The sequence below is a fragment of the Lepeophtheirus salmonis genome, chromosome 13 (assembly GCF_016086655.4).
Source record: "Lepeophtheirus salmonis chromosome 13, UVic_Lsal_1.4, whole genome shotgun sequence".
NCBI lineage: Eukaryota > Metazoa > Arthropoda > Copepoda > Siphonostomatoida > Caligidae > Lepeophtheirus > Lepeophtheirus salmonis.
In genome coordinates, this window is record NC_052143.2 from 46,748,301 (window position 1) to 46,768,762 (window position 20,462).

The window sequence follows — 20,462 nt, forward strand, 5'->3', positions numbered from 1 at the left end:
ATCTACTATGACTACTAAGTGATAAAACTGATGTATATACATATATAACAATAATTCAAACAGCCACTCTGAATGAAATAAAATTCCTGAAATTCCCCACTTTAAAAGGTGTGTTGAATTTGAGATTTTCTACATAAGGCTTGGAGGTATTCATCATTGAATGATTATAATTTTTTTGCAGCCATAGACTAGATGGATACAATTGAGAGGAGAGACCTTGTACCTGCAGTCATATGATACTAAGTATCGTTACTATTATGATATTAAACATCGTACAAATAATTAAAACGAGTTGTAATTAGTTTTGTGTCGGTCATTATTTAGGACTAAAGACTGAAGTACCGTCCACTTGAGTCCTGCATATAAGTCCTAAAGCTTATAAAGTTAGTTTGTTGTTGACGTCACTCAACATTATTTCTCCATCGTTAATCAGGTCTAGTACTGACAATCCAAAGGACCTTTCGCAAAGACTAGTAGGGCTGGTTTTAAGAACGGACAGTACTGAATAAATTAGGACTGCCACAACACTAGTTGTAATAATAAATTACAACTAGAACTTAAAACCTAAAAGATTAAAGATCTCCTTATCCTATTGAATTTGAAATGTAGTACAACCCTATTACAATTTGTAGCGACGGCAGTCATCCAAATATCTTCCTGGTGAAGGGATGATTCGGATAATCAATCATGCTGGATCACTCGAACACAAATAAAAAGTGATTTTAACTAGCTCTTGACTAAACTGGATATGTCTGACTGCAGGTCATATTTTCTCTTTCTATCTCAAAATAGGAAACAGCGAGAGTGAAATGTTGAAATTCCATTATTTAAACCTTTTTAATGTAAGTAAATAACTAGAGGAGACTGTGAGTATGTTTCTTTTGGAGAATTTGGGAGGGGAGAGAGACTCGGAGTCGATATGTGGCGTAGAGATGTTGCCAATATACTAGAAAAAATTGAAGGTCCTTGCATAATAAGATGTGATTTCCTCCGGTCTCATCTCTCAGTCCACGGATCGACTCCAAGTCCATCCCCCCTCCAAATACTCCATAAGAGATAAACTCACAACCTCCTCCACATAATGAGACCTTTGATCTGCTTTCATGATTCTGCAAAGTGCTCATTGTCCGAATATCTCGAAAAAGTCTTCTTCTTATTTCGAAGCCAAATCTAGATCACCATGAACCATATTGCTTCTATTTCATGATTACAATAATTACGAAACCATGATCATACTTAAGACGGAACGTAAAAGGGGAATCTTTTTAACGATCATGAAACTAATGAATCAACATTTGGAATATGAAAGAATAAGTAAATAACTGCACAAATGAATTTCAACCACAAAAGTGATTTATTTTTGAGTGTAAAATCCAAAAACTGATCTCAGTTTTTTTCTCAGTCATATAAATTCAGAAATATCTGAGATTCTGGTAGTTCGGGACTAGTATCGTTCAGAGCCATTTTTACCCTTAAAACAATTTCAAATTAATAGATAAATGAATAAAACTTATGTAAAAGTGTTTTTATTAATTCTGTATCTTGTTCTAAACTCGATATATTTCCATTTTTTTGGTAAAAATGATGAAAAACGACACTCTTCTGTGGACCCCTATAACTTATTTATAGTACATAGTGATGAGGAATATCATAGCTTATATATATTCAATGTATAATTTAAAAAAATATTTATTTATGTATCTCCAGGGATTTTTGTTCCATTTTGTATTTTTAAGTGATCCCATTTTGAAATATTAAAATTATCTACTCATCAAGAATGGATCGCTTTATTTTTTCGATTAGATTCTCAAGGAAGGAGTCTACTTTACTTCCTTATGAGATCTGATAATTTTCCTCGGGTGAATTCGCCTCCCGTCGTCCCTTGTTGAATTCGAAATCCAAATTCGAACATCTCCTGAGATGGATTATCATATTAAAAGTATTTTCCTTGCATTGCGTCGATCTTCCTTTTACCTTACATGACATCAGGAAATTGGCATTGAAATTAGAAAAAATATGATGATAATAAAGACTATTTTCTAGTTCACCCCATAAAAAATGGGATCACTTAAAACAGGAAAAATGAAGAAAAGCGGCAGAAACAAGTATCTCAAAACGCTATTCAAAATTTTTATCAATCCAAAAAGTTGGATGGTGGTATTCATAAACATTCTTCAAGATATTTTCAAAAGTTTCCATTGAAATGTAATAATTTTCCAATGTCAGAAGACTTTTTCCAGCAATAACGAATATCAACTGAAGAGCCTGGATTGAACTACTAACATTATTCAAGATCACGGCGAAAGTGTCCATTTAATGTTATTACTGTGGCAATGTTAGAATACTTTTGCTACTAAAAAATTATATTTGGCATAACTCTTGCACCTAAATTTTCTCAGATAGCTTCGACACAAACTGCAAATTGACCCTCTTGATGATAAAAGAATTTTATTAGATAATGGAGCAGGAAATGAAAGTTTCGTTTTGAGCAATTCCAACGTTGTGGACGGTCCATTTTTCTTACAGAAATTTGGAAACTCAGCTTAACATGGACAAGGGATTCGTTTGAATTACAAAAATTGAATATATGTACATATTTAAGTTACACTTATTAGGATAAAAATAAGCATGCAATATGAAATGTTTTGACTGTTTGGATTTTGAGAAAAGTGGCGAAATACTTAGTATTATGGACATACATTTACGCTGAATTTCCCTATCATTTTATTCCCAGGATTATAGATTAATATTTATAAGTACAGAGCCTGTACGTATAAATATTGTACTATCACCCTGGAATAAAATTCTTTTAACATGTATATTTTTAGATGGAGATAGTGTAATAGAATATCTCGCTGTACTATTCTCATTTTGAGGATTCTAGGCGCGATTCAGCGTGAATAATTACAGCTTGAATTGCTTCATTGTTCGTTTTAGGTCTGTGTAGTCGGGGAGTGACCATTTGACAAAATGAAAGAAGATTCGAGGATTTCATCAACACCAAGAGTTTTGATATTCATAACTTTTGTCGTTTGGTGAGCATCTTTCTATCTATACAGTTTTCAAGCGTTCAATTTGAATTAGGCTTGTTTTGTTTCATCAAACAATGATTACTCTTATATTATATTACTACCGGTAGTACCTGGTATTCCTAGACTAATTAAGCGTGGACTAAAAGACAGAGATTTCAATAATAATATAGAAAATAACTCCCCACATATATTAAGTTTTACTGAGGGTTTTTTATGAGCACTTTCACACGTAGCTTGTCAATACTTAGCAGGGGCGTCAGTAGGATTATATATATTTTTTGGAAATTTTTTAGAAAAAATAATTGTTTTGGAAAAAAATTTCAAAAATTAAATTTTCTGATAAAAATTTTCGAAATCTACAACTACTCATAAATCATTAATGTTTGAAAATAATTTCAAGAATCCATAGCTATTTTAGTACTTTAATTTCTAGAGCGCTGCTCACTGGTTGTGGATTACCTACACACGCTCGATGCTAAACCTAATCTTAAGTCAAATTCATGATTTTTTATTTTAAATATATACTTTACTCAGTGTTTTTATATCCTTGTTAAATATGAGGCATCATCCGACACATAATTAGACAAAAAAATACACAGAAATGCAAAAAAAAAAAAGAAAATGGTCGCTTCTTACTCTAGCCTTCAGTTCTAGAGCAGGAATTTTTTTCTTTCTTTCTTAACATTTGAATTTAGTTTAGAATTTAGTCTTTGGTTCAAATTTTTTTTTTTTAAGAAAACTATTTATTTACGTTTTTCCAAGAAGATATTTTTTTTCAAATGATCTTCTTTAAAAATCTATTATTTTGTGGCCTTTTTTTTATTTAAGAAAAATCTTTTATTAAAAGAAGTTCAGGGCCTTGTTTTTATAACAGATAAGTCATTCCCCCTCCTAAAAAAAATAATAAAAAAAACTATAAATATCTCATCAATCAAAGAAGAAGCGATCCCTCATAGATCTAGACATTAAAGTGTCAATAAATAGTCAGGAAAACCATCCTTTATAATTATATATCTCCTATATGATTATTGGTTTGAGATTTTGTCATACAAAGTTCTACATTAGAAGAAAGTTCCATCATTCATGTCAGATCCAAGAGTCTAGTCGTATTCATGTATCAATCAACTGCAACTTTAGTCGTGACTTGGCACTGTAACTTATGTGAGTACAGTGGGTCCATACTTCACGCTAAAAGAACTAACCCTGACCTCCGTTATTAGCATTATCCCTACCCAAATTGGAATTGGGGCTAAGTTGAGTATATGTTATGTATAAGGCCTTCCGACTTGGACTTGCACCACCCCTCCCCAAAAAAAATGTATTTGCAAGTGGGGGGGGACAAATTATAGTACATTATATAACGTTATCAGGGGTGTCTACAAGATGTGGGTGAGGGTGTGTCTAGGATCTTTTACGGGGAGCAGGGTGAGGCTTGGGGAATCCCTTTTTGACAGTTTCGAAAAAAATGTTTTGTTTTTATATAAATGACATTTTTTTTAAAGTTTAGAGTAATTTGAGTGAATAATTATTTTTCATAAAAGACAAATTGTAAAAAAATGAATACATTTTTGAAAATTTTGACATTGAAAGTTATTAAAGCAAGACAGATGTTTTAATTTATATTTATATTATATTAAAATTCCTCAAAAGTGGGTAAGGGGCAATTGCTCCTTCGTTCTTTATAGTTTCTGTACCACTGACTTGTGGTAGAAATCACTCGTGAACATCTGTGATTTATGAGCATTTTCATAAGGAACTATGTGGACCTTCTATGTTCTATGTTTCTTTTCAAAAAGTTCTTGTTCAAAATGACTCTTCAAATATAGCAGAACCTACCTATAGATACATATAGATACGTATGATGTAAATGTTAAATGCCAATCGGATAAAAAATATATAAAATCCACGTCCCCCATTTCAACAATTATATAATCAATCAACATGGCCCATGTTTTTTGAATGGCATTTTTTGTACGTATTGATTCAGGATTACATACTTCCTTTGCAAATAAGGAAACTTAGCTTATCCTGAATAAATTTTAAATAGGGCTTCTTAATCAACTAATTATTGTAAACAGAGTGTGGCAACATTATATCCTTTTTTGTTATGCGCGGCAATCCGTGTTGGAGTTGTGAGGAACGTGCTTTTGCCAACGAAATTAAAATTGCAAAAGAAAAGGGTTTTGACATAATATTTTATCAAAGAAAACCAATTATCAGTTAGTGTTTGAGGTTTTATTTGTAGAATTGATGAAAATCATTTATATACTTCATTTTTTTTAGATACGAAAAAAAAATTCAATTAATTATCATAATTTGAAATTTGGAAAATGGATGAACGTGAATAACATAATAAATAATAATTCTAAAGAGCTGAAACTTGCACCATAATATCTAGGGTATTGCAATAATTTTAAATTGACGTAATTTGTCCAAATCGGGTAATTAAAACCTTTTTTTTTTTTTTTTTTTTTGAAAACCTGTATTTTAGACCTTTGCAAATTCACCAATTACAAATGATATAACCATCCACAAATATTAAAATAAATATGTTAGTAATTAAATTTGGTATTTTTAAGTAAGTTTCTCTTTAAAACCTTTAAATGAAACGTAATTGAAAGAGAAACAAAAAAAAATTGAAAATGCGTTGGTATAAAAATATCAAAGTACGCTTTATTCAGTCTATGGACAGTAGAAAACGCCACGTATCTGATTTAACTGTGTAAAACAAAATTTTAATATCAATTTACTATCAATATCAAACAAAAATGAAACTTTTTTGCTTTATAAAACTTGTTATATGCTGCACCACTATGAAAAAGAAGGAACGATACACTATAGACAGGAAACTTTGTCTCAAATCTGTCATACTTTTTCTGATGTAAGAAAATATCAAGATGAGATCTGATGAAAATGTATATCGATATGTTTTATGCAGTCTCGTAAATCCTAGATTATTAAATTATTTGATCCATAAAAAGGAGTTAAAAATGTTTTTTTAATATGTAAATATTACCTTCGTATACCTTAATTTTGTCAATGTAATCTAAATAGATATATAGAAATATGTAAATGACTTGACAAAAAATATCAAATATTAGGTTCTTATTTCACAATCATAGACAAATATTGATATAGTTTCATTTAATTTAATCCATATAGAATTTACTGTGAATTGTATACATTTTTTGATGTTCTATCAATAAAATGAAGAAAATATCCAGATTTTGGGATTCATTGATGTACATTTTAACAGCCCGTTTAAGCAATAAAAAAATCTTCCTAATTATAGAATTAATTTATATAAAACAATAGATTTAATTAAAGGATCCATTACTGATTAAAAAGTTGTCTAAATTTGACAAAAAATTTAACACATTCTCGAATAAATAATCATCTGTGGTAATTACTGACGTAACTTTTATTTTAAGTACTTTGGATCATTCACTGGAAATTGGAAATTGCCTCCGTTGTCTGACAAACCGCATCCAATCAAATGTCTAATGGATTAAATCTATCTCAAATTGAAGAGATAATCAAATCCAGATTGTATACTAAATATCTGAAGATCCCTGAGGGAGAAGGCCATCTCCCCCCGCTCAATAATTTTTCAAGCTGTAGTATTTTTTAACTCCAATAATTGTGAGTCGTCGATAGTAACTAAACTAGGGTTGTGCAAATAGGACATGACCTTCCACATTATGAAAATGTTCGTCAATCATCAGAGGTGTATAATATATGTCCTAAAGTGCAGGAGTGGCTTATTTTAGTTGGCAATCTAAACCTACTTTTTTATTTTCCAAATCTGTTGTCTATGTGAGTGTGCTCATGAATGACGGAGATAAACCAGGAGGGTTTGTTCCCCACGAGTTATAAGTGTAATCCTTGTAGGACTCGGAGTACTTCGATGAGGATAAAAATCGGAGTAATTCCAACCAATATGTCCTTGCTGTAAACAGGAATTGGATTTTTGTTTATTTACTTTATCTCTCGGCTGCTTACAGCTGATCTAATAAACAGCTAAGCTGCTCTTCTCACAAAAAATATTTCGGTTTCTTTTATTTAGGGCATATTTCATGCATAGGTGGTCAACAAAAAGCAACAATATGTATATTTTAAATTATGGTTATTACTCCCCCCTACCTTCAAAGGCAATGAGTAGGCCTGCTAAAATCAGCCCCCCCCCCCGTCCAATAATAAAATCGGGATTACTGCATTTTATGGAATTACTTTACATGAGTTCCACAAACGAAATCCAACAGCTATAAGTATCATCAAAATAAGCTTTTTATACATATGGCCAGTGATGCTAATGGTTAGGATTTTTTATCCGGCACTTTTTTGTCCTTTTTTTTTTTGAGATTCCACCTACAAAGGTGAATTTTCTTTTCTTAAGATGCTATCATTATTATTATATGTCTGAGCAGTGCACCATTGATTCATACGAAACCGGATTAGACATTTGCTTATGTTCATAATAGATAGAGAGTAATTCTGAGGATTTGTTGCGGAGTTATAATTGTAAGTCCTTGTTAGATTCAGATTAAAATTGAATATTGACATTGGAGCAATGATTGCCTGTGGACATGTTCATTTCCTTCTCCCCGTCTCCACTCGTCACAGCTGTTTGTAGCTGATCTAATGAGACGTCATCCTTCAAAACATTCTTCAAATTCTAAGGGTAACCGTATTGACTTTCAGTTTGTTTCTTTAAATTCTCCAAAATGCTACCGTTTAGCGTAACCGATTATGAGTACACGTTAAGTACATTGGAAACTATTCAGCATTTTTTGCTCTTGTGACAACAATAAAGGGATTACAGCATTTCGTGGGAAATAATTCAAAGATATCATCAAGTACAACTATAAAAGAAAGTTTGTATTCCTGGTCCCAAAATGGTTTTAAAGTTTTTGTTTGGCAAACTGGTTATTCAGCGAACTGTTCTAAATGCACTTTTTTCATTTCTGAAAGCTATGGTGCTCAGATGAAATCAATTTAATCCTAGATAAATATACTATCTAGTTCATTTGACTTTACAGAACTGTTTTAAATTTAAGTAACCACAAGTGAACTAACTACGTGTGATGAAATAAAAGTATCCATGAATACGTTTCATATATAATATCATAAATCCCTTGTCGAATATTTATTAACAGTTTGCCAATTGGAAATGATAGTTGGGGCTTAAGTGGGTCATGTACAGGGTAGGGCAGCAAAACGTAGACTCGAGAGATGGATGTAGAAATACATCAATTATTTTCAATAATAGGCATGTAGACAAGGTTTTAGAACAACTTTTTCATTCAGTATGACCTCCTTCATTATCAATCACATCCTTTACTAGTCGCCTGAAGGGCGTGCAGGAGTTGATGCCAAACTACTCTGACAAGTTCTTCAATGCAAGCTCTTCAATGGAGGACTTCAGTGAGTCCACATTTGGATGTAAGGCCCTGTTGGTCTTCAAAGGCATCTTCTTTCCATCGGAGTCCAAAACGCCGAGGATCATTGTTATGGCCAGATATTTGGTGTGATAAACCCATTGGACCTTTTCTTTTTCTTCTGAACACCTGCTGTCGTTCCAGTGGTTGTGGAATTGATCCACTGTGAAAATCTTTTTGTCAGAGAAAATTATCACAATTGAACATATAAGTATTTTTTTGCACTTCTCGACCATCCTGGCTTCCATGGCCTCTTTCAGAAGGTGACTTGGGTTCTGTCTGAAAGAAACTAATCCTAAGTTGTGCTTTATAGTCCTCTTGCCGGTCCCCGGAGCCAGAGAGAAGTCGTTGGTGAGGCAATTCATCGACTTAGTGGGATCTTCCTTTATATATTTCGCCAAACGTAACAAGAAGTTCGTGTCCCTCTTTGAATTATGCCCTCCACTTCTTGACATCCTAGAGTGGTCTTTTAAAAAAAAAAAATCATCCTGGCCAAGTTAAGAAACTAAGCTTCTAGAACACTTACCATTGTCCTTCATTTTCATCACTTCAACTCCATGATCTAGGAGATTTGAGATGAGCTGCTTTTTTTGCTTGTTGCTAGTTCATGATGATGAAATGACTAAATGATTAGTTTGTTTATGTAACAAGTACGGGGGAAGCAGAATATCAAAAAAATAACCACTAAACCTTTTCACTGTAATGAGAAAATAAACAATAATTAATAGTCCACGTTTTGCTGCCCTAACCTGGATATTTCATTTCTTTTTAGTTATTTCGCATCGAATTTTTAATATTATTCATAACAATGGATGACTTCAAAGTAACCAATAAAAAAAAATGCTTTTGCCAAATAAATACTCTAGGAAAGTATTTTAAAAACATTCTCATGAAACAGATAATAAAGGTACGTTAATTATTAAAAAAAAAACAATTAAAGTAAAATTATACCCGTATCTCAACATTCAAATTGTTATAGGATTGTATTTATATATCTATGTTTGTTTGGCTATGAATTTATCCATCTATCTATATTTCAAATATAGAGTTCAATATTACATCATTTTCGGCAAGGCAAATATACTATATCTTCAAATGAAACTCTTTCTTAATGAGATGCTTACATATGAATAAATTAGTGATGAATCAAATATTTGCATATGTATCTACGGATTATTCACATTCAAAAATATAATAAATTGTCAAAATATTTACTTCTGCATCTTACTGAGTACTATAAGAAATATTTTCATTTATATATTTTGGTTTGAAAATGTAAATATCTCCACCCTACCCCCAATCTGATTACACAATTAAGTAAGAGATTATAGGAAACAGTGACAAGGTAGTCGGAAGGGATTAGTGGCTATTGTTAGAGGATTTTTTATTACCTCCGCCAAAGAATTTATGTTTTGCCTAGTTTTGTTTGTTAGTCGCCAGGATTCCACCAAAAGTTTCTAATCAATTTTGATTAAACGTGGTACGAAGATTATATATGGTATTAAGTATAAAGTCATAACATGAAAGACAGAGAGTAGCAATGAGGGATTGCTCGGGTTTGATAAGTTTAATTCTTTATTGGACTCCGATGAGAATTGGGGATCGACAACAGAGTAATTTTAGATAACATGCCCTTGTCATATAGGGAGTAGAATAAGTGTTGTTTTCATTCCTAGCACGGCTGCTTGCAGCTGATCTAACAAAACATCATGACATCTAACCTGCTTTCCTACTCACATTCTTCAAATGTTCAGGTTGACAAGGTTAATTTTCTTTTCTTTTTTTTGATTTTATATATCGGCAGGATATATTTTACCCACCATTGGCTATTGCTCCTCCGCCACTTTTTGAAAAACAATAACATTCAAAAGTTACGTCATTTTAATTAAATTGTTCTTCCCTGAGTATTACATATTGCTATGAATGGTTTCTGTCATCCCTGAATCGAAGGTAAGAGAAACATATAGAGGGAGAATGGTGGAACAAACATATCTGCGGTACTTATATATCAAAGTTCCATTATTGGACCGTGAACCTAACAGGTGATGTATCAAATATCCTCATTTTAGATTTATTCCATATGTGGTTTTGACTGTTATATCCCGTTGTTTAGATTTATATCCCAAATTCTTCATATTAATCCATTAGTAATTTGCAAGAAAAAAAAGAGCGCAAGGGGAAGGCGGGACCAGACATATGGTACTACTGATTTAATCCCTTGTCTGCTGCCTGTTATATGATTTTTGGGGTAGAAAATGAATTACTCCTATAAAGAGGAGAACCTTCAACATTTAAAATAGAATTAGTGCTAGAAAAATATTATAATTGTATTAAAATAAATACATATTTATTTCATTATTAATTTTGTAAACAATGTATTCCAAATATAGTCGATAATTCATATTTTGGAGATATTCTAAATCCATTTAAAAAAGTGATACAGTTAAGAAGTGTGAAAAAATATTAAACATAGTAAACTGTGAAATAAACATATATCTCGATTGGTGCAAAAGCCATTCAGATATTTCAAGAAACAAATTTGCAGACTATCTTGCAAAAGAGTGGCACTGAAAGTCAAAATTGTTTGTGCGTTGAAGCGCCTCCTAGCTACATAAGGGAGATGGTGGGTGATTTCTTCTTCGAAATTTGGTGCAACAGATACAGGAAAGATCAAAGAATGAAAAATAAATACTCATAACATGTTGAAAAAAAAAAAAACTAAAGAGTATCAAACTTTCACATCAAAACATGAACTTACTTGTTCAAGCTTACACATGTCATGGGCCATTTTTGGCTCATCTGAGCAAATGGAAAAATACAAAAAGAACCACAAAGCGCAGACCATCTTATTAACAGATGTCCATCACTCTCATATGAGAGATACCAAGTCATACAAGAAGAGGATGAAGATCTTCGTACTCTTAAATTTATCAAATGTACAAAAATGAAACAAATTATTGATTATAACTATAAAATTAAGTAGGCCTTAAAATCCATTTCTACTGTAGTAGCATATATACATCTTTGTTTGGTCGTGTTCTTTACCGTATGTATGAATAGTTTTGTAGTGTATATGTACTATTTTATTACGTACATATATATATATGTACTGTGGTAAACAGAAATAAATTCTTAACTAACAAGAAAAAAGAAAAGAGAACTATAATAATTAAATATTATTAAAACAAATTTTATAACCATGATAGGGTTTCACGAAAAAAATGTACCACTGAAAGATTTTAGGTATCCCACTTTTCGTGATGTTAAAGGAGGCCTGCTCCTCTGCTCCCTAGATACAACAATAACATAGTTTATAGTACATAAATAGAATGGAGGAAGGTCAGATATTTAAATGTATTCAGTATTTCATTCTGTTTTATAAGAAAGATGAATGGATTAAATGCCATATTCTTTTACTTCACTGCTTAAAGAGAGCTACTTTGAAGCAGAAGAATGTCAAACATCATTTGAATCACTTCAAAATAAAGAAATAGCACCACATTAACGAGCAGGGATTACATCATCAAATTATTTCATTCCAGTTTCCACTTTCAATGTTGATATGAAGTTATTTCTACATTGTTGATTCTAATTACTTCCCGGAGATTCAATGGGCCAACTAATGAGGGTTCGAATCATACATGTTTCACACATACAATACTCTCTTAATGAGTTCTTAATCATTATAAATTCCATTTCGTTTTCTACATTGTACAGCTCGACATTTATATCTTATGTAAAATAATTTCTAGTACAACCTTAGTATTTATTCTAATTTTAAATAATTTATTTACACCTTATTGATGACGTCATCCTCGATTTGACACATTATGAAAAATAAGCTGAAAATGGAGTGATTAATTATTCGTATGTTTTACGAATTTTATGTTATAAGTATCCTCTCTAGAAGACATTAAAAGGTAAAGTAGCATTTTCATTTTTAAATTACAATATTTGTAATGGATCTCGAGGACTCTTATTCTCTCTTGAACGACACAAACCATCAAGAAATGTCTTCCAATGCTACAAATTTGGAAAATTCTATGGAAAGGGCTGCAGATCCAAGTATGAGCGAATCTTAATCATTTCCAAAAAAACAAAATAGTTATTTCATGCTAAGCTTTTAAATATATTTTACCTTTATTGAATAGATTTTCATATTTTTTGCCCTCTAGCTTATGGACAACCCCTAAACTTTGTAACCCGACTTATCTTGAAGTCCAATATTTTCTAGACCTATCCACCTCTATTTCTTACTCTATATATCTAAGAAATATTATTTTATATAAAAAGTATATCTCAAATACTATCAGCTATGTCTCTATTTAATGGGGCATACGCATTGATTTCTTATATTAGTTCATAAACAAAGCAACAGAGAGTGACTGCATCTTCCAGCAAAATAATACAACTCCCTATATTATAATATTATTTAATCTATTTTAATAAAGCAAAGTTCGTCTATATGTATGTATATCTTTCAGAACAGTGTAGAATCATTTTTGAAGCGTCGAGCCTGCCAAAAGAAAAGGTATCTTATATATTGATAAAGCAAAGTATGATGGTCTGTATGAATGCCTATATATATGAAAATGAGTCCCTGTGTGCACTGTATAGTGCTCCATGATGTATATCATTAACATATTTTGATCTAAAAAATAACAATGTAGTCGTATTAATGAAATATTGCTGGTGCGTGAATATAGCATTGAACGTGTTTACAGTTTGCACTGTCCCCTGATGTAATCATATAAATATTTTTTTATTACACCCTCTGCTACTGTAGTATTAAATATGAGTTGGCAAAAATCCCTGCGATATTTCATTCATTTTCATCAACCCGTTATCTTCTATAATATAAAAGCAAAGTTGCTCGATGCATAATAACTCAATGGAAAGAAGGTACTACTGCTAGCATAAAATATTGATGTATGTTACTCACATAAAGGGCGCTCTTAAAATTCTTCTCAGACTGTGCCGTTTTTTTAAACAAGAAGCAACAAACTATACACCGCCTTGCGGATAATATATACATTTTAGTTTATTCTGTTATCATTGGCTGTCACTATGCTAGTAACTCTCTTACGACATGACCTACGGATGTAACTGATTCCAATCCCGACGAGATCAACATCCGCATAGATTGATTTCCCACTTCCATGATGTTCTTTCGATGTCCTCATCTCAACATGCAGCCAGAATGAATTATCGAGAGGGTTTGCATCTGGGGAAAAGGGTGTTCTACTTGAGCTTATCCTGGTAGTTGATATTTTTAGCCAATCCTTCATTTTAATGTTCCCATTCTCTTTATCGTATTTTTTTAGATTATAAATAGTCTTCCTGGCTACTCCAATTACCATTGAATTCTGGGGTTTGAGTATGACCCGCACGAATTAAAGTTATGATCTTCAGCCTCGCTTCCCATTCGGATTTCATTTTTAGTTCTATTAAAAAAGTTATCAATTTCAGCTGACAGCTGATATTAGATTGATACTACAATGAAGCAAAAAAAAAAAAAAGATTCCCCCCGGTACATAGAAGACAAATATTTCTTTGTCAAATCAAGTCATTAATTCAGTAAGGGACAAAACATCCACGTTTGATATAAATGGGGATCATTTGCCATTCCATTGAACATACATAATTATGTAGTATTTCATAGGATACAATACATAGGATATAACTCAATATTTATTCATAAATTCACAATAGGATCGACTCCTAAAGAAATAGTTAGGGAAATTATAATACTTTTTTTTAATGTATTAAAAAATGACTTTTAACAGTCAATCTTTGATAACATGAATGTAAGAAACTTCTAGGTACTCATAACCAAAATAAATAAGAGGTATTCCATCTTAATCCATCAATTTAAAGTAAATTGAAAAAAAAAATTTAGTATATTTTTTACAAAATGTGGTTTATGAGGCTAACAAAATTTCATATATCATTTGATCATTTTAAGTGTTTTAACATTTTAAACGAACTTTCACTTTTTATACAGACGTACTCATAATACAACTTTTTCTTTAGTGTCAAGGTATAAATAGTTTATTTAACGATTGCATATGTGTTCAAACTGTACGCTTTTTAACTTTAAATGATATTATAAGGTTGAAGATGAGTTCGCGAGGAAGTACCTCGGATAAAAACTGTATGACAAATGGAACGAATATCAACCATTTCGAACGGCAGACTCATAATATGTATTCTTTAAAAATATTGATGTATCAACGTGGTATTAGACCTACTCAAAATTATACTTCTTTGAATTTCAATATGTTTCTGCATTTTGTCTCATGCTTTAAGGTGTAGGAAGGTGGAAAATCATTTCTTTATTGATCTAAATATGTCCTAAATAACAACCTGCCTCATCTGCCTCAAGTATATTCAAAAAGGCCATTTTTGATGATTTAGGTAGTTTTTGGACAAAAAGTATGGAAGAAACACGCGATTGAATATATGTATATATTATTATCTTAGTATCAAAACTACTCAGTAAAATGAAGGTAAAGCTAGGTGGGTGGACGGCAGTAGTACAAAATTTATACTCCCATCTATGAATATTATTTTTCCTATGTTTTCATTTTTTTTTTGGGGGAACAGTTTAATATTTTCAAAAGGTTATATACGAACCTTAATTTCTTATTTTATTATAATTTTTCAAATAACAATTCGAAAGCTAAATTGATGTACCTCTTCAAAACATCAACAACTATTTATTATTTTTTATTCAGTTGTCGATTTTCCCCTTATCTCACTTTATTATTAGTATTCTCAACGTTGATTGACTGTATGTACATTAATTAGCAGTAGTTGTCCTACTTTAAATTAATAATAGTCCAAGAGCTATCCTCACTACCACAAAAATGTACACTGTATTTTGTTGTCAACTGTCGATGTTTCTGCTTCTTTTAAGCCTGATCAGTGTTCTGAATGTTGATTGTTTGAATTCTAATTATCTCTCCTTAAGTTTTGAACAATTCAATTCTTGAATAACAATTCCATTGTTGAGAAGAATTAACTAATTACCAACTGATTTTGGGTATTCCTTTATTTCTTTTTCTTTTCTGAGGAAAGGTTGCGAGACGCAATAAAGGTAACGTCCTTAAAAAGAACAAGTCAGTGTTTGCTTTTTTTTTGGTGACATATTGTCTATAAAAGGCAAACATATATAATAATATTGTAGATGGTCTGGGGTTTCTACGACAAGATATGACAGTACTGTGAAAATCCCATAATGTTTTATTGGTAGTTATAAATTAATAATTCATATACTAATGATTGATTCATGTAACAATTATTTTGAAACAACCTAAGTTATTCTGCTCAAGAAGTTCTGAGCACACTCTCGCTCCTGCTCAGTTGCTAATTTTGTGAACCTGCTCCCGCTCAATTAAAAATGAGCGGCATTCATTTTTTTGCTCGTAAAGATGTATTTGAATTCTACAACACTTTATAGCCGCAAAAGAACTCCTGAAATTTATCAATACAATATATTATAAAAAAATTAGATTAATAAGTTATAAGAATAAATCAAACTTGAATATCTAAAATTTTATTTAATTTTTTTTTTTAAATCCATAAAATGATTTGAACTATTAAATATTTGATTAATTATGAAAAGTATTTATGTTTTGTTTAATTTTCATCTTTTCAACATTGGAATCTATCTTTAAATAATTAACCACCTTGAAAACATACTCTCTCAATGGTAGCTAAAGATGGCAGTGTTGTATTATTTCCTGGAAATATCATTTGAATCTTTAGGAAAGTGTTTAAAAGATCTAAATAGGTGTCTTCTAAATTCATAAAATTTACTACAATTTTTCAGGGGCCAGTTTTATTTCTTTTGAATTTTTTCTTCATTGTAAAAAAAGCTAAATGTTGATTCCATTGCCTCTAAATCCTCAAGATTGTCACTCTGTTTGGACGAGAAGACTAACTTCATCCGCAAATACTTTTTTCATATATTCCTTATATATATTCAGTTCCGGAGAACCAGTAAAACATCGTAAATCTTTGAATAATGGATGACCAACAAGTGGATCTTATAAAAAGGTGCCCAAGTGTTGTTTTTTTCAATTCCAGTAAATACACTTGACCACGATAAAAATTCGGTTATATCCAATGGCAAGTTACACCAGCATATGCCAAGCTTCCCAGCTGACCAATAATCTACCGTCACAAAGAAACAGTCAATTTAGACGAATGTATTTATAAATCAGAAGGTAACATTTGTGATTGATTAGATCAAAGGACAATTCTACCAAATACTCAAACTAATTTTAATAACAATTATTAAATTGATAGAATTGACATTAACACATGCAAATCAGTCGTCAATATTAAGTAGTATACTTAGGTAAGTATATTAAGTATTAATGGGTAGTGGTTCGAAAACAGTGTGTCTTGAGGCAAGCTCAAGTGTGCTGTACGTTTTGAGACATCTATAAATATTTGCAAAAGCTTAAAATAATCCAAATAATTGGTTTAATTAAAATTGGTCTATAAATAAATTTTTACTTGTCTATTGGTTTGCCTTGGGTACAAAAAAAATGGGGAACAATGTCTTAGGGACATATATTTACGAGTCCTGAGGAGTTAAATTCATTTACAAAACTGTGTGTGCTCATAAAATACGAAAAATAAATAAAGGATTCGTTGTGGAGTTATAATGCAGTTTTGGTTGGACTCAGAGTATAATTTAGGATCGACATTGGAGTTATTATTGCTTATGGTTTTGTTTATTTACTTCTCCCCTTCGTCACAGCTGCATTTAGTGGATCTAAGGGAACAAATAATAAATGATGAAAATCCAGTCTAGAGTGGCCATGTTAAAAAAAAAAGAAACCAAAAATGAATATGGTAACCCTGATCATTTGAAGAATGCTTTGGAGGAGATAATGTTCATGATGTTTCATTAGATCAGCTACAATCAGCTGTGATAAGAGATGAAGGAGAGAAGGAAATAAATAAGGGAGTTTGCTAGAATTAATCTATTGTCGATCCCCAATTCTACTCTGAGTCCAACAAAAACTTACAATTATTACTCCGCAACAAATTCTCAGGTTTCCACTCCATCTTTTATGTGCACACACGAATGTTAAATCAGGTTTTCAATATAAATGAATCTATTTTAAAAAGGATATTCATTACTCAGGAATTAAATGATAGCTGCTAAGAAAACAAAATGTATTCTTCAGATTACGAATTTCAAAAAAACGAGCCTGCTAAAAACTACTCAAGATTTTTATCACAGCATATACTACTAGAAGCTTGTAAGCGAAGGCTCAAATGCGCCCACTACAAATGAAGTAAAAGAACTGAGAAATTACTACAATGACATAACATAAGTTCAAAAGGCCATTTGTCATAATTTATGGGGGGGGGGGAATAATTATTTTATTTAAATAGTAAAATATATACCTATTTAAAAGATCAGGCCTGTAAAATACAAAAATTACAGTTTTCTTGGAACTATTTAATTCCAAAATCAACCCTATCACACAGCTTTTTTTTAGGAATAAATATAAATTGGACTATTCAATTATAAGTAATGAGTATTTTTGTTAATACGAAATAAGGAAATTGCCCTTATAATAAATGTAATGTAATTGTAGTAATTTATCAGTTATTCTATCGCATTTATAGTGGGTGCACTTGAGACTTTCCTTAAAGGTTTCCAATATCATATGAATGAAATATCATGAACAATAAGCTGCTCTCTTCTAAAGTAGTCGTCAAATTGTCAGGTGTACCAAGTTGATTTCGATGTCTTTTTTTAATATTCCCAAAATGCTACAAATAACAAATAATGGTTATCAGTGTAAGTCCCTGTTGAACTTAGACAGGAATTATTTCGGTTTAGATCTCCAATTCTACTACTCTATGACCTTGCTTCATACCGAGTGAGATTTGTGTTTACTTTTTTCCTCTCCCAGTTGAAACAACTTGATAACCCCTAAGCGGCTCCCTTCTCAAATATTCTTCAAATTGTCAGAATTATCAAATTGATTTTCAGTTGGTTTTTTTTTTTTTTTTTTTTTTTACATACCGAAAAAGCTTACGATCTACTAACCTAGTGATACAACTATTCCTACAGCAGAAATCACTCCATCATATAAAATTGATAAATATTAATCTATCTTTTAAGACGTCTATTGGTTCTATACCTACCAAAAAAAAAAAAAAAAAAACTTAGTTTCAGGGCAAATCTGATCATACAAAGTAATGGATATAATTAGACACGAGGAGTTATTAATGAAATAAGTATTCAAGTACGTAAGTAATCATCTTTTGACTACTAGTAATCAAGTAACTTGCACAGACTCATTATTCAACGTCAGGTAATAATAAATTGAATGAAATTTATTTAAAATTTCATTCAATTTCAACTTCTATAGAAAAATATTTGATGCTTCCTTCTCATTTTGGCTACTATTATTACTTCTTTTATTCTTTAAAAAAAATTATAAGTGCCTCATTCACCTCATTAAATATGCAAATAAGTTGCAAACTTTTATCAAACTCGTAACAAAAAAAAAAAAAAAAGCACAACAATTAAGATAATGAATAACTTTTTTTTACATATACCAATTTAGTGATGCTGCTCCTTTAATTAAATATTGAGAAATATGTACATAATTATAATATATCATTATGATATTCACGCATTAATTACTCCTTCAAATAACGACTTTATAAAAGAATAATTTTCTTCACATTAGTAGAGAGGCAATTAACGATCCTCTCAGTTTTCAGTATTAATTTTGTCACCCATTTTTCAATCTGTCTCTTCTTCGTTTTGACTCCTCACGTTTTGATTCACCACGTTTCGTTTTAATGAGGCGAAACCACTATTCACTTTTCGGGTCTTTATTATATATTGCAATCTTTTTTTCGAAAAGAAACTTAAAAAAAGCACAAAAACCAATTGGTCAATTCTTGCCAACTAATCAATAATTGCTAGGAATTGCTCACAGCTAAACAAAAAGTAAGTATGACTCAACCAATCAACGTTCCAAACACTGATTTGGATAAAAGAAGCAGAAACATAGACAGCAAAATACAATTTAAGTTTTTGTATTAGAGAGATAAAGCCGTGTTGTAATAAACAAAAATACTACGTATTACCCTTTGAGCTGTTTTTACAAGTTGAATCTTGTTTGATTTATAACAATGTATTATGAACTCAAAATAATATAAGTAATTAGTTATATTGTCTAAATTGTGATGATGGGTAAAACTACGTCTAGAATAAAGCTATACCAAATCGGGAAACTTGAGAGACGACAAACATTCTGGTAGAAGAAATCTTTATTACCTGTATTATTAATCATTGCTCGCTGATACGTTAGAATTTTTGAATAGGAAGGCTTAATTAATAAAATCATTCATACTCTTAAGAACATATCCTCGTATGTACTTTTTTTTAAATGTACTCTAACTGCAATGCAACCAATATTCAGACCTCTAGGTATTACCCTTCATTTATATTTTATATTGATTTATATAGATTTAGAGCTTTAACTTTTTTTTTTTAAATATTATATTGTTATTACTTTTTTATTTTATTCAAAGTAATATCTGAACGTACTTACAGGGTATAAAATACAAATGCAGTGAGCATCAACATAACTTCCTTTTTCCAAAAGGCAATAAAAAAGTTTTTATAAATCAGAAAAGTTTTATTCTTATTTCATAATGATATTTCCTATATAAAGTTTTGTTTTAAGTGGTTTTGGAAATCATATCATTTCTCCCACTGTCCCTAAACCGAATTTCCATACTTTAATACCCGGTTATTTTTTCATTTTTTGTTTCTCTCTTAATAACTTTGAATTAAGAGATTAAGAGATTTTAGAGCTAAAATTAAATTAGGTAATAAGTTATTGACAATTTTGCAAAGGTCATAAAAATGTTGGGTTTTGTTGTTCCAATTACCCGATTGGGACAAATTGATCCAATTTAGAATTCTTGACCAACATTG

General features: G+C 31.0%; 1 protein-coding gene across 1 annotated transcript in view; it reads right to left on the reverse strand.

Annotated features, from left to right (window-relative positions):
• LOC121127633 (adenosine receptor A2b) overlaps window positions 1-20,462 on the reverse strand; it is a 258,379-nt gene that overhangs the window by 17,558 nt on the left and 220,359 nt on the right. The gene's annotated exons all lie outside the window — the stretch shown is intronic.